This window comes from Dendrobates tinctorius, unplaced genomic scaffold (genome assembly GCF_039654945.1).
Source record: "Dendrobates tinctorius isolate UK_male_01 unplaced genomic scaffold, ASM3965494v1 ptg000114l, whole genome shotgun sequence".
NCBI lineage: Eukaryota > Metazoa > Chordata > Amphibia > Anura > Dendrobatidae > Dendrobates > Dendrobates tinctorius.
The window spans coordinates 20,438,139-20,454,163 of NW_027361782.1; the positions used below are offsets into that span (position 1 = coordinate 20,438,139).

The 16,025-nt window shown below is 45.0% G+C and overlaps 1 long non-coding RNA gene across 1 annotated transcript in view; it reads right to left on the reverse strand.

Annotated features, from left to right (window-relative positions):
• Nucleotides 1-4,971: 4,971 nt before the first annotated feature.
• The window catches only part of LOC141101066 (uncharacterized), a 112,106-nt gene continuing 101,052 nt past the window's right edge, over nt 4,972-16,025 (reverse strand). The window contains exon 2 of the long non-coding RNA XR_012234877.1: nt 4,972-5,902. This is a non-coding gene — a long non-coding RNA (uncharacterized lncRNA). The remainder of the gene's footprint in view (nt 5,903-16,025) is intronic.

The following is a 16,025-nucleotide window of genomic DNA, read 5'->3' on the forward strand; positions in this document are numbered from 1 at the left end:
GATAGTAGAGTTTCCAACAGACTGTAATGGATCTACATAAATGGACTCCAGAATGATTCCTGGAAAAGGAAAAAAACATCAGCGGAGTCCAAAACCATTCACTGGTGTGGAAAAATCTGCATCACGGAAGTTACAACATTGTATAATCCATAATGTAACATTGTACACAGAGCACAATTCTGTACACTGGGATATATACGAGCTTTACAATGAGGATATACAAACAACCCGAGCCAGAGTGGAGCCCAAACCACATTACAAGGCAAGGCTGATGTTCTCTCCGCACCCCATACGAAAATCCCCTCTACAGCTCAGATATTGCAGCCTCCACTGAATACAATTGATACTTAATCCAATGGAGACAAAAGCCACACATTTCACTTACAGCTATATATTTTTCATAAATGTAATATCTGGGAATCCTTGACACAGCACCATTGTGTCTCCTAAGTCATTAACCATTAAAATTTAATATCTTAAACACTGAATTCACCTGTATGAGAAACCTGAATTATATTACACGGAGGTAGAGCACACATTGAAATTAGATAGATCTCACAAGCCACCTTAATACAGTCAAGTTCTGAAACTTTAATGCCCAGGCTGCATTTCTTAAAACATCTGAGTAATGTCCCCGAGCAATAGAAATTCTCCTTTATTTTCACCTCCAGGAATTACATCTGTAATCGGCAGATAAAACAAATCAACATCAAGAAGCAGAACCTAATCACAAGTCAAGCTTCCCTCCGGACCAAAGACCAGCTTCATAAAGTATTAGAGGCAACAGACATGAATGCCATGATCAGAGCATTACATCGTATATACCGCAGTCAGGAAAGATAGATACATAGATAGATATATAGCCAATAACATCTGGTTCAACTGATGCCCTATAAAAAGGAGTTTCATTACCAACGTGCCATCTCATGAATGATAAGACCAGTAAGCTGTCTCAAGACCTTAACAACCTTACTGCTGCAAAACATACCTGTGGCATTGGTTACAGAATAATTTCTAAACTACTGAAGCTTCCAGTGATCACTGCTGGGGCCATAATCCAGAAGTGGAAAGAAAATCATTTCATCATAAACAGGCCATGATCAGGTTCTCCCAGTAAGATTTCAGACAGAGGACTGAAAAAAATTATCAGAAGAATTGTATTGGAGCCAAGAACTACCTGTGGAGAACTATAGAAAGACCTGAAATCATCAAGTACAGGTACAATTTATTCACAGAAAGCTATAAGTAATGCATTCAACCACCATAGCTTGTATGCATGCTCACCATGCAACCTCCATGGCCTGTATGCATGCTCACCATGCAAGACTCCATTCCTGAACAAAAAGCACGTTCAAGCATGTTTACAGTTTGCTCAACAACATATAGACAAGCCTGTGAAATACTGGGAGAATATAGTCTGGTCAGATGAGACAAAAATTAAACTATTTGTATCAGAGGCATAGCTAGGGGCTCGGCTCAGAGGGCTGAAAAAAATCTGAGTTGGCCCCTGACCGGTAAACCTGATTACAATTATGGTGGCACACTGATATTACCGTCATTTGGTGACATAAAATGGTAGCTACCAATCCTGCAGAACATGCAAATGATTACAGTACAGTTATTTATAGTGACTTACAGATGACTTTCTTTCTGATAGTATTGTTCATTGTTCTCATCTTTTCCATTTGGCCCAGAGCAACATGGCAACTTTTTTGAGCCACAACTCGTCTGCACAGATTATAGCAAAGACACATCTGACTTCTCACATATCCTGCACCATCCCCATCTATTCCGAACCTGCACAAACTCCTCATCCTACTGATACCGAAATACTGTGTGCTTATCTTGGTGCCCCACATAATAATGCTCACCACTCTGCCCCTTACATAATATTAATGCCTCCTTTGTGCACTTTAGGTGGTAAAAGTTGCCTACCTAGAAAATATTAATCCCCTGTGCAAGTGCCAAGAAAATAATGTCCACATTTTGTCCCTTTGACAGCCACAATACTCCTAGTGCCCCAATAACAAAAATACTTCTTAAGTGCCCACTTAACAATTGATATTGTGCACTTTGTTCCCCAATGTACAGCTCCTCTATACACAGTATGATGTCCCCACAACTCTCCTACACACAGAGTGGTGGTCCCACAGCTCCCCTATACTCAGTATGATGAGCCCTCAGCTCCCTTATACATAGTATGATGTCACCACAGCTCTTCTACAGACAAAGTAGAGGGCCCACAGCTCCTCTATACTCAGTGTGATGGGTCCGCAGCTCCATTAAACACAGTATGATGTTCCCACTGCTCCCCTACTACTCCCCACAACACAATATAGTGACCCCCTAAAAGCCCTCACACTGTATAATGGCCAACACACTGTATAATGGCCTCCACACTAGTCCCAAAACTAGCCCTCAAACTATATAACGGCCCCAGTATTAGCACCCACACTGGCCCCTGGAGTAAAGCCCAAACTGTATAACAGCCCTCATTTTAGCCCCAAAACTGTATAATTGCCACTAAATTACCTTCCATGTTGTATAATGACCCAAACATTAGCCCCCAAACTGTATGATATGCCCCACATTAGCTTATATACTGTATTATGGCCTTCATATTAGCTCCTTTTCTGTATAATGGTCCCACATTAGCTCCTATACTGTATAATGGGCCCCACATTAGATCCTATACTGTATAATGGCCTCACATTAGCTTATATACTGTATAATTGCCCCACATTAGCTCCTATACTGTATAATTGTCCCACGTTAGCCCCAAACTGTACAATGATACCACATTACCTCATATACTGTATATATATATATATATATATATATATATATTAGCTCCTATTCTGTATATTGGTCCCACATTAGCTCATATACTGTATATTGGGCACCGGATTAGCTCCTATACTGTAAAATGGCCTCACATTAGCTCCTATTCTGTATAATTACATTACCTCCTATACTGTATAATAGTCCCACATTAGCTCCTATACTGTATAATGGTCTCCACACTAGCTCATATACTGTATAATGGCCTCACATTATCTCATATACTGTATAATTGCCCTATATTAGCTCCCATACTGTACAATGGTCCCACCTTAACTTTTATAATGTCTAAAGGTCCCACATTAGTTACTATATTGTATAATGGGCCCCACATTAGCTAATATACTGTATAATGGTCCCGTATTAGCTTCCATACTGTATAATAGCCCCACAATAGCTTCTATACTGTATAATGGTCACACATTAGCTTCTATACTGTATATGAGCCCCACATTAGCTCCTATACTGTATCATGGGCCCTACATCAGCTTCTATACTGCATAATGTCCCCAAATTAGCTTCTACATCATGTAATGGTCCCATACTAGCTTACATACTGTTTAATGGCCCCACATTAGCTTCTATAATATTTAATGGCCCCACATTAGCGTCTATACTGTAGAATGGGCCCCATGTTAGCTTCTCTTCTGTATAATGGGCCCCACGTTAGCTTTTATACTGTATAATGGTCCAACATTAGCTTCTATACTGTATATTGGGTCACACATTAGCGTCCACACTGTATAGTGGGTCCTACATTAGCTTCTAAACTGTATAATGGCCCCACGTAAACTTACATACTGAATAATGACCCCACATTGGCTTCTATACTGTACAATGGGCCCCACGTTAGCTTACGTACTGTATAATGGGCCCCACATTAGCTCCTACACTGTATAATGGTCTCACATTAGCTTCTATACTGTATAATGGCCCCACATTATCTCCTATACTGTATAATGGCCTCACATTAGCTTCTATACTGTACAATGGGCCCCTCATTAGCTCCTATACTGTGTAATGGCCTCATATTAGCTTCTATGCTGTATAATGAACCTATATTTGCTCCAAAAAATGTATACTAAGCCGCTCTACCAAACGTCAAAGTAACCCATATCAGAGCAGGTTTTTTTTGCAAAAAACATATCAACCAAATACCATGCTTTTTATTGTTTTTTTGTCAGCACTTGCTGTTTAATCATAGAATCGTAGAGTTGGAAGGGACCTCCTGGGCCATCTGGTCCAACCCCCTGCTCAAAGCACTCTGTTACTTCTTTCCAACAGAGTATTTTTATATGTTTTATTTTACTATGCTTTTCTATGTTCCAGTCTTTTGGTGGTGTGAACACTGTCCTACAGACTGGTTCACTGTGTGCATAGCTCATGTGTTTGTATTTGCTCCTTTACTGTATAATGGGCCCCACATTAGCTTTTATACTGTGTAATGGTCCTACATTAGCTCCTATACTGTCTAATGATCCCAACATTAGCTCCAATATTGCATAATGGGCCCCATATTAGCTTCTATACTGTATAATCGCCCCACATTAGTTCTATACTGTATAACGGGCCCCATAATAGCTCCAATACTGTATAATGGCCCTACATTAGCTCATATACTGTATAATTGGCCTCACATTAGCTTCTATACTGTATAAAGTGCCCAACATTAGCTCATATACTGTATAATGGGCCACAAATTAGCTTTTATACTGTATAATGGGCCCAACAATAGGTTATATTCTGTAAAATGGCCCCACATTAGCTTCTGTACTGTATAGTGGCCCCACATTAGCTCATATACTGTATAATGGCCCCACATTATCTTTTATACAGTATAGTGGCCACACATTAGCTTCTATACTGAATAATGGCCCAACATTAGCTTCTATACTGTATAATGGCCACACATTAGATTATATACTGTATAATGGCCACACAGTCTTTATACTGTATAATGGGCCCCACCTTAGCTTCTATACTGTATAATGGACCACACATTAGTTTTTATAGTATAAATATAAAAAAAATTCAGACTTATTTTGTGTAATATGTAGCGGTGAATACTTCACCTCATAACTACACATAACTCCATATCTAATTACATCTAAAACCAGAGAAACGTAAGAGTTTTTATGAAAAATTCACAAAATACTTTATTTGCACAATACAATAAATAAACACACAAGTATAAGATAAAAAGATGTGTTAAAAACAGACACCAGAAAAGTTTGACACCTAGCAGCACAAAATCCATATTCCATGTGAATCAGTAGCACCATAAGGTGAGAGAACTTCCATTGATATAAGTCTATATAACCACCTATTAGAATACCATAGCCATAAAGTGTCTCGTCATCACTGGAAAAATACCTGTATAAGTCAAACCCATAGCCTGAGTAGCGTCTGCACCCACTGTGCCACCTTTATATTAGTAACCCATTAATTAGGGAAAAGGGGAATAAAGGGGAGCCAGACAAAAAAGGACGGGTCTCTCACCATGTACTGTGGCATCCTGAGCGCACCCCGACACGCGTTTCGCTGCTGTCAGCCTCGCTTTCTTAAGGGGAGGTGTAATACTGCATATCTACAGGTCCTTTTGCATCCTAGGATACCGATCACGTGATCATCACGTGACGCTGCCTCAGTGTGGCTGCGTTAGAACGGCGCATGCGCCCGTCGTCACTGCACCAACCCCATGTGACTCAGACGTGTCCAGCCTACCTCACAGACAAACGCCCAGATAGGGCATCAGCTGTGCATCGGCGGGACTTTGCCGGATGATGGGGGGGCAGTTACAAGTCACCAGTGGGCACATGCGCAACGCAGCGCAAACATGAAAGCAGTAATCCATATAATACACTGAGTATACAAAACTCCATAATGACAACAGTAATGCAGTCCATATTGGTTGTCTATCAGCGTAGGATATATGACGTTTCAGTGGCATTCATTGTAGCGCCTCTCCGGTATCCACGGATATGAATTCAGATGTTTTCATGGATATGCCAAGTAAGGGGTTACCAGAGGTCCCTAAGTAGGTAGGATCAGGAGACGTGAACTAAATAAAAATCAAATATCAGAAAATGAGTACAAATAAGAACAATACTACAGAGACACAACTTTAAAAGATGCATATATAGGGAAAGGATCTGTGGAGCTACAACATGCTTTATAGGAATGGGGCAAAATTCAGAGTCATTCAAACCAGCCGGTTTCATTGTACCTAATGTGATAATCCATCTTAACTCCCGCTGTGCCAAAAGTTTTTTTTAACATTCCCCTCTCTAGTTCCTGTATGTACCATCTCTATACCTCTCACCCAGAATTGTGTAGGGTCACAAATTATGGGCCATCCTAAAGTGTTTTGGAATGGTTTTTAGATTTGAAATATCTTCCACCGTACTCGCTGCACCAATGTCTCGCACGTGTTCTCTAACCCGTAGTCTAAGTTCACGTGATGTTAGACTGATGCAAATTAGGGAGCAGCTACATGTCGCATAGTAAATTACGTTACTTTTACCACAAGAGATGTATTCCCTAATTTCGTAACTTTTCATACCATCTGTTGATTCAAAAGATGTACTGCGAAGAACATTAGCACATGCCACACAATGCCCACAAGTAAAACAGCTCTTCATTGTTTTTTTATTTCCAAATAGGTTTTTGTTAGGTGCTATATAGTGGCTTTTGACAAGCATGTCCCTCAGGTTTTTTGACCTTTGTGGTGTCATCTGGGGTCGGTCTGTTGAGAATGATCTCAGGGAGGGTTTGGTAATCAGTACTGGCCAGTGCTTGACAAAAATCTCTCTCATACTCTCCCATTTGTGGTTGAAAACAGAAATGAAGCGCATATTATCATCTTCTCTTTCTATAGGCCTTATGATACAACAGTTGGTTTCGTGGGGTGGTTTTAGCCCTATTGTATCCTCTTTCTAAGCTTCTCCCACTGTAACCCCGTTGCTTATAACGTTCCCTAAGGCCTGTGCTTCAAATTTTTGGCCCGTCGAACAGATCCTCCGCAACCTCAAAAACTGTCCAACCGGGATGGCCCTGTCTGTAGTTTGGCTATGTGCTGACTTGGCATGTAAAAACGAGTTTACTGATGTTGTTTTGCGGAAGACATCAGTCTGGATGGACTGGGCACTGTCCACCTCAAGGCTGATGTCCAGGAAGTCAATCTTTGTAAAGTCATATCTGTATGTTAATTTTGTAACGTCATATCTGTATGTTAATTTTATATTGAAAGAATTAGTATTTAACATAATCATAAAATCCTCCAACTGCTGCACTGTTCCCCGCCACAATAACAAAATATTGTCTATATAGCGTAACCAGCACAGCACATGGTATGCGGCCCCCGCATCACCAAATACCAGCCTCTCCCAGTAACCTAGGAAAAGGTTGGTGTTCGCAGGGGCACAGGCCACACCCATGCTTCTGATGGTAAAATAAATCTTTGAAAGTAAAAAAATTATGTGTAAGGGCAAAGTGCAGCAGTTTGAGAATCAACTCGCAGAGAGGGCCATCCAGGTCCATTCTAACACAGCCATACTGAGGCAGTGTCACGTGATGGTCACGTGATCGGTATCCTAGGATATAAAAGGTCCTGTAGATATGTAGTATTACACCTCCCCTTGAGAAATCAAGGCTGACAGCAGCGAAATGTGCGTCAGGGTGTGCTCAGGACGCCACAGCACATGGTGAGAGACCCGTCCTTTTTTGTCTGGCTCCCCCTTTATTCCCCTTTTCCTTTATTAATGGGTTACTAATGTAAAAGTGGCATGGTGGGTGTAAACGCTACTCAGGCTATGGGTTTGACTTATACGGGTATTTTTCCAGTGATGAGACACTTTATGGCTATGGTATTCTAATAGGCAGGGGCGTAACTAGAACTGAATGGGCCCCATAGCAAACTTTTAAACGGGGCCCCCTCAAAGACACCCCCTCCAAAGACACACACCTTCAAGACGCACCCCCTTCAAGACGCACCCCCTTACCGATAATGCATACTAGAGTCACATTAAGTAACAGAATTAGAAATAATGTAACACAATTATTCCTAATCCTGTAACTCAGTCAATACAATCAAATTAGTTAAGCATTGATAATTTTATATTTTAAGTTGCTCACTAATGTAAATACAAATACATGTTACTATGCCCCTGTGTTACTGTGCCCGTGTGCCATGCAGCACCCATGTTACAGTGCCCATGTACCACAGTGCCCCTGTGTTACTGTACCCATACACACTCAGCAGCTGGCCGGGCATGCGGTACCGCAGAGACAATGAGCCGCTTCTGGTACTGTGGTGAGCAGCGGTCTCATCTGTTCCCCGGCGCGGTCCTCGTCCATGGCTCCCGGGATGATGAGCAGTGGCCGGGAGCTGTACACGTGTCCCCGCCAGGCGCTCCCTGTGCTCACAACATGAGGTGTCCTCACACAGTCCCCGGTTCGCAGTCAGCCTTTATCGGAAAGTGGTGCCGTTGTGTCGGTCCTCCCTCTTCCGCCCCCCCCATCCTGCCCTCACTCTGTCTCCTGTCTGCTCCATTGGCCGGGCCTGCCCTCCCTGATGTCTGCCTCCCTTCCCTTCCCCCTCTGCGCTTTGTGCTTTCTCCCTGGAGGTTGCCTGCGCTGATAGCTGATGGTGGGGAGCCATTATTCTCCTTGCCGAGGTGACTGTACCATCCCACCCTGTGTGAGCAGTCAGTGGACGTCAGCTGTCCTGTAGTGGCTCATACACCGCTGTACGCCCTCTGCCGCCACATCTGTCGCCAGTGGTATCCGTGAGCAGGGCTGCCACTAGGAATTTCAGGGCCCCATACTGGCAAAATTTTCGGGGCCCCTTGAAACTCCGCCCAGGCTCCACCCCACCTCCATCTCCACCCCTCGAACCTTTCAAAGTCCCACCGCCCTCTCTTGGAACAACTCCACTTCTGCACCATGTCCTCACAAATCACACATTAACAGTTCCCATCACCACATACATAGCAGGCAGCTTTTGTTTTGGCCAAAAGATTTTTTAATCTGCCACCACGTCAAAGTAGACTGTTTTGGTCAGGCCCTACTCTACTGTAACGTACTAAACATTTGCTAAAATATCCAATACAATTTCGGTATATTTTTATTTTTCCATTTTTTAAATTACCAATAATGCCACATACAAGGGACAAATACCACCGCACCATGACCAGACACCATATTACCACCACATGGCGACCGGGGCCCCCTCTGCTCATCAGGCCCCATCCAGTAAGGGCAGTAATGCCCTGATAGCGGCCCTGCTTAGGGCAGTGGGTTTGGGAAGAAGGATACTTATATTATAAAGTCTTCGGGAATATTAGGAATAATTAAGGTATATACAGTCATGGCCAAAAGTATTGACACCCCTGCAATTCTGTCAGATAATACTCAGTTTCTTCCTGAAAATGATTGCAAACACAAATTCTTTGGTATTATTATCTTCATTTAATTTGTCTTAAATGAAAAAACACAAAAAGAATTGTCCTAAAGCCAAATTGGATATAATTCCACACCAAACATAACAAAGGGGGTGGACAAAAGTATTGGCACTGTTCGAAAAATCATGTGATGCTTCTCTAATTTGTGTAATTAACAGCACCTATAACTTACCTGTGGCACCTAACAGGTGTTGGCAATAACTAAATCACACTTGCAGCCAGTTGACATGGATTAAAGTTGACTCAACCTCTGTCCTGTGTCCTTGTGTGTGCGCCACATTAAGCATGGAGAAAAGAAAGAAGACCAAAGAACTGTCTGAGGACTTGAGAAACCAAATTGTGAGGAAGCATGAGCAATCTCAAGGCTACAAGTCCATCTCCAAAGATCTGAATGTTCCTGTGTCTACCGTGCGCAGTGTCATCAAGAAGTTTAAAGCCCATGGCACTGTGGCTAACCTCCCTAGATGTGGCCGGAAAAGAAAAATTGACAAGAGATTTCAATGCAAGATTGTGCGGATGTTGGATAAAGAACCCCCACTAACATCCAAACAAGTTAAAGCTGCCCTGCAGTCCAAGGGTACAACGGTGTCAACCCGTACTATCCGTCGGCATCTGAATGAAAAGGGACTGTATGGTAGGAGACCCAGGAAGACTCCACTTCTTACCCCGAGACATAAAAAAGCCAGGCTGGAGTTTGCCAAAACTTACCTAAAAAAGCCTAAAACATTTTGGAAGGATGTTCTCTGGTCAGATGAGACAAAAGTAGAGCTTTTAGGGCAAAAGCATCAACATAGAGTTTACAGGAGAAAAAAGAGGCATTCAAAGAAAAGTACACGGTCCCTACAGTCAAACATGGCGGAGGTTCCCTGATGTTTTGGGGTTGCTTTGCTGCCTCTGGCACTGGACTGCTTGACCGTGTGCATGGCATTATGAAGTCAGAAGACTACCAACAAATTTTGCAGCATAATGTAGGGCCCAGTGTGAGAAAGCTGGGTCTACCTCAGAGGTCATGAGTCTTCCAGCAGGACAATATCCCAAAACACACTTCAAAAAGCACTAGAAAATGGTTTGAGAGAAAGCACTGCAGACTTCTAAGGTGGCCAGCAATGAGTCCAGACCTGAATCCCATAGAACACCTGTGGAGAGATCTAAAAATGGCAGTTTGGAGAAGGCACCCTTCATATATCAGGGACCTGGAGTAGTTTGCCAAAGAAGAATGGTCTAAAATTCCAGCAGAGCATTGTAAGAAACGCATTGATGGTTACCGGAAGCGGTTGGTCGCAGTTATTTTGGCTAAAGGTTGTGCAACCAAGTATTAGGCTGAGGGTGCCAATACTTTTGTCTGGCGCATTTTTGGAGTTTTGTGTGAAATGATCAATGTTTTGCTTTTTGCTTCATTCTCTTTTGTGTTTTTTCATTTAAGACAAATTAAATGAAGATAATAATACCAAAGAATTTGTGTTTGCAATCATTTTCAGGAAGAAACTGAATATTATCTGACAGAATTGCAGGGGTGTCAATACTTTTGGCCATTCCTGTAAAAGAATTGTCCAGCTGAAAAAAAAAAAAAAAGAGTATGGCCGGGGTCACACGAGTGATGATTCTCTCATGTGAGAGAATCGGCTCAATTATGCTACTGACACTCGGCCCAAACTCTCATCCGAGTGTCATCTGATTCTCTTGCATGAGATAATCGGAGCACATTGAGAAGACAGGGAACTTACCATAATTTCTCCATCTTCTCCATTGTCTGAGGTCATGGATTCGGACTGAGTGCAGCCTGAGGTTTCACACGCATCCATAGATTTCAAAGGGTCCGTGTGATCCGAATTCCAGAGCCACTCGCGGCATGCTGCAGATTATTTTTCCATAGACAAATTTGGTCTGTAGAAAAGATCACAGATCTGCGATGCCCCAAAGTATATCATTGTGCCGAGTGTTATCCAATAAAACATCACATAGTGCTCAGTCGTGTTATACGTTCATGTGAGCGAGGACTAAGAGCCTTCATTCCCCCTGCAGATCTTCTCTCAATAGCCTCTCATGCTGGAGTCCGGCCTCAGTTACTTTTCTGTAATACAGTACTGTGGAATTTTTGCATACTTTTAGGGTATGTGCACATTACAGATTGTGCTGCGGATTTTTCCGCTGGGATTTAGCTGAATCCACAGGTAAAAATGACCTGCGCTTTACCTGTGGATTTTCTGCAGATTTCCCCTGCGTTTTTACACCTGTGGATTCCTGTAATGGAATAGGTGTAAAAATGCTGCAGAATCCGCACAAAGAAGTGACATGGTGCAGATTTAAATCCGCGTGGAAAAATCCACAGCACATGCACTGCGGTTTTGGTTTTAGATAGACTTTAAGGCTGTGTGCACACGCTGCGGATTATGTGCGGATTCATCCGCGCAGATTTTGTAAAATCCGCAGGTGAAACCGCAGGTCAAAAGACCTGCGGTTTTACCTGCGGATTGCTCTGCGGTTTTGCATCTCCTCAGGCTGTGTGCACACGCTGCGGATTTTGCTGCGGTTCCGCAGCGGTTTTCCCTATGGGAATCAAAAACCGCAGTGCAGACGGTGCAGAATTTTCCGCGCGGATTATCTGCGGTTTTCAATCCGCAGAAAGAATTGACATGACTGTGTGAATTTGGCGCCAGTTGCCGCCATTGCCGCGCTGCTTGGTGCTTGGCGCGCGCGGGAAGAAAGAGGGGCGGCCTTCGTGGGCGGAGCCTGCCACAGAGCGCGAAGCGGTAAAGTGCCGTGCGGGAAGAGAGGACAGCGCGCGAGAGGAGGAGGAGCTGAGGCCTACAGCCCGGAGCGTCGGGCCTGCAAAGTGGCCGCCGGAGAGCTCCCGCAACCCCCGGCCCTGGCTAACGTTAACTGGGGGGGGAGAGAATGTCTGCGCCACAAGCCAATGCAGCGGCGGACGCCGCTGCCAACCCCGCGGTACCGCCAGGAGGAGCACCCGCCGCAGCGGTCCCCATAATGCCGCTATCCATGCCCTACATACCGTGAGCGGCCTGGCTACCGCAGTACTCGGGTGAGTCACACACCCTGAGTGAGTTTAAGGAGAGACTGTGCAGCTTGTTTAAAGTTTACCCCCTGTCTGAAAGCCAGAAAGTAAATATCCTGATTGGACAGCTCACGGGTGCAGCGCTGAGAGAAGTGAAAGCCTGGCAGGACACGGATAAAGATACTGTTGCAAAGGTCCTGGCCAGGCTGAAGAGCACTTTTGACACCCGTACTGCCGCTGAGATCAAGATGAGGTTCTTTGGCTGCAAGCAGAGGGCACAGGACAGTATCAGGGACTATGCTCTCAACCTGCAGGAGGCGCTGCGAGCAGTCAAGCAAGTTGATCCTGACAGCGTAAAAGAAGAAGATAAACTGTTGAAGGAGCAGTTCATTGAAGGCCTCTTGTCCAGTACCCACCGAGGACAGTTGCGTATAATAACCCTGCAAAACCCTGACCTGGACTTTGCTGAATTCAAGGACAGGGCTATCCGGGTACTGCAGGAATCCACTTACAGCCATCCAGCGCCCCCTAGACGCCCGGCGATCAACTATCATCAAGAAGCGACGTCTTTTCCTTCCATTCCTGTGGAGGCCGATGCACAGACTTTGGACAAGGACCCCACTGAGGAGCTGCGTCTACAGGTCCAGGAGTTGACCAAAGGAATGGCTGCACTCACTAAAACCGTGCAGTCCCTCCAGATGTCCTCCAAAGACAAGATCCAGCTTGCTTCCAGTCCAGAGGATGTCCCATGGCTCCGGAGAAGGAGAGCCCCACCACTTCGAGGAAGGACCAACGATCGTTATGACCAGGATGGACGTCCCATCTGTCGTCGCTGTCACAAGGCAGGTCATCTTGCCAGGTACTGTCCTTTAAACGAGCAACCCCTGGGGCAGAGGGCCAACCCCCAGGAGTAGGATCCCCAGGCCCAAGGAACTGGAGAGCCAAGTATGTGGGAGGGAGACCAATCCTTCCTGTCGTGATTGATGGTGTCCCCATGAACGCTTTGCTGGACACTGGCTCCCAGGTGACCACCATGCCCTATACTCTTTACAAGTGGTATTGGGCTGATTCTGAACTCACCCGTGGTCCCACTGATGAACTGACAGTAGTTGCTAGTAATGGTCAGACCTTACAGCAGATTGGATGTAAGGAAATTACTGTCAAAGTGGGGAGGGTGGAATTAAAGTCTCAAGTTCTGATAATTGTTGATATTGATAGACGTGAATTTAACCCTATGATGACTCTTGGTACCAATGTAATTGAAAACTGTCTGTCCGAGGTTATTGTCTTGTTGCAACAGGTGGCTGAAACTGCTGGTTCCGGAGAACAAAGAGTCCTGCAGAAGGAGATCCGAGCCCTGATGCAAAGGCAACAAGTGGAACTCGCTGGTGGTGAGATTGGCAGCGTCAGAGTGAGTGATGCCTTCCCCATTGCAATACCCCCCAGATGTGAAATGTTGGTATGGTGTTGGGCAGCCATAGGTCTTAGAGGGAGAGATTTCCAGGCATTGGTAGAACCAGTATACTCCGAAAGTAGGCCCACTGTCCTGACAGCCAGAGGGGTGGTTGATGTAAAACAGGGAGAGTACCTGTACGTCTTCTGAATTGCGGGGAAGAAGAAGCCACAATACCTCGATACGCCACAGTTGCTAAGCTGCTCACCGTTAACAACAACTCTTTGCAGGCAGCAGAGCCTTTGGTCTCATCTGATCAGGTGGAGGACAATGGTTCTGTGAAACAGCCAGAGTGGTGCCAGCAACTGCAGGTGGGAACTGACTCTACACCTTCATACCAGAGAAATGGGGTCTACAGAGTGACACAAGAGTATGAGCGGGTATTCAGCAAACACCCACTAGATTTTGGGCAGGCAAAAGGGGTCCAATATCATATCCCCACAGGAGACCATCCACCCATAAAGGAGAGGTACAGACCAATACCCCCAATACAGTACCAGTGTGCTAAGAGTATGTTGAGGGAGATGAAGGAGGCTGGGGTTATCAGAGACAGTTGTAGCCCCTGGGCAGCTCCCATTGTGTTTGTAAAGAAAAAGGATGGTGCCATGAGAATGTGTGTTGATTACAGAAAGATTAATAGCATTACACATAAAGATGCCTACCCATTACCTAGGATTGAGGAATCCTTAGCTGCATTTAAAATTGCTAATTACTTTTCCACCTTGGAACCTACCAGTGGGTATTGGCAGGTTCCCGTGGCAGAGGCAGATAAAGAGAAAACCGCATTTACCACTCCAATGGGTCTCTGTGAGTTCAATTATATGCCATTTGGGCTCTGCACTGCTCCAGGGACGTTTCAACGGCTGATGGAGTGCTGCCTGGGACACATGAACTTTGAAACGGTCCTGCTGTACCTGGATGATGTCATCGTGTTCTCCAAAACCTATGAAGAGCATCTGGAACACTTGGCTGAAGTGTTTGAAGCTTTGTCCAATTTTGGCTTGAAGGTGAAGCCCTCCAAATGCCACCTCCTGAAGCCCAAGGTACAATACCTTGGTCATGTGGTCAGTGCAGAAGGTGTGGCACCAGATCCGGACAAGATCACAGTCATCCGGGACTGGCCGAAGCCCAGCAACCTCCATGAGGTACGCCAATTCCTTGGACTGGTAGGCTACTACCAATGATTCATCAAGGGCTTTACTGAAATAGCTACCCCTATGCAAAACCTTTTGGTGGGGCAGTCCAAGAACAAGCAGAAGAATTCCACCATTGAATGGACTGAAGAGTTAGAGAGGTCCTTCACCCGATTGAAAATGGCTCTCACGAGTGACAAAGTGTTGGCCTACCCAGACTATGAGAAACCCTTTGTGCTGTACACAGATGCCAGCAATGTGGGACTAGGAGCGGTACTGTCTCAGGTACAGAATGGAAGAGAAAAAGTGATCTCCTACGCCAGCAGGAAGTTGCGTCCCACCGAAAGGAACCCTGATAACAAAAGTTCTTTCAAGTTGGAGTTCCTTGCTATAGTCTGGGCTGTCACCGAAAGATTCAAGCACTACCTAGCCTCTGCCAAGTTTAAAATCTTCACGGATAACAGTCCGTTGACCCACTTGGATACTGCAAAGACAGGTGCCCTGGAGCAGCGATGGATGGCTCAGCTGTCCAATTACGAGTTCACTATCAAGTACCGAGCGGGGAACAAGGATGCCAATGCTGATGCGCTGTGCAGGATGCCGAACCTACCAGATGCAGAAGACCCTGAGGCTCTGGAGAAGATTGAACTGCCTCCCTTCCACAAGCCACTGGCGGCCCAACGTGCTCAAGGAGTGAGAGACAGATGGTCTAGCTTGAAGGAGGTCACCCTGAATCCTTTGCCCCATCATGACTGGGCAGAAATGCAAAATAGTGACCCAGCAGTCTGCCTGGTGAAAGAGCTGTTGATACGAGCTGACTCACATCCGGAGTCGGATGCTCCTGAAGAAACCCAGCAGCTGTGGAAGGAGAGAGGCCGGCTGTTTATCTACGAAGGGAAGCTGTGTCTGAGGAGTATCAATGCCAGCACACATGAGCTGGTCTGGCAGGTAATAGTCCCGAAGAGAGAGGCATCAATGGTCCTGGAAGCATACCACCAAGGAGCTGGACACTTTGGATGGATGAAGTTGTAAGCATTGCTCCGAGAGAGGTTCTACTGGGCTGGTATGAGGAAAGCCATTGAGAGGTGGTGCCGGGAGTGTGGACGATGTAACCTGTGCAGAAA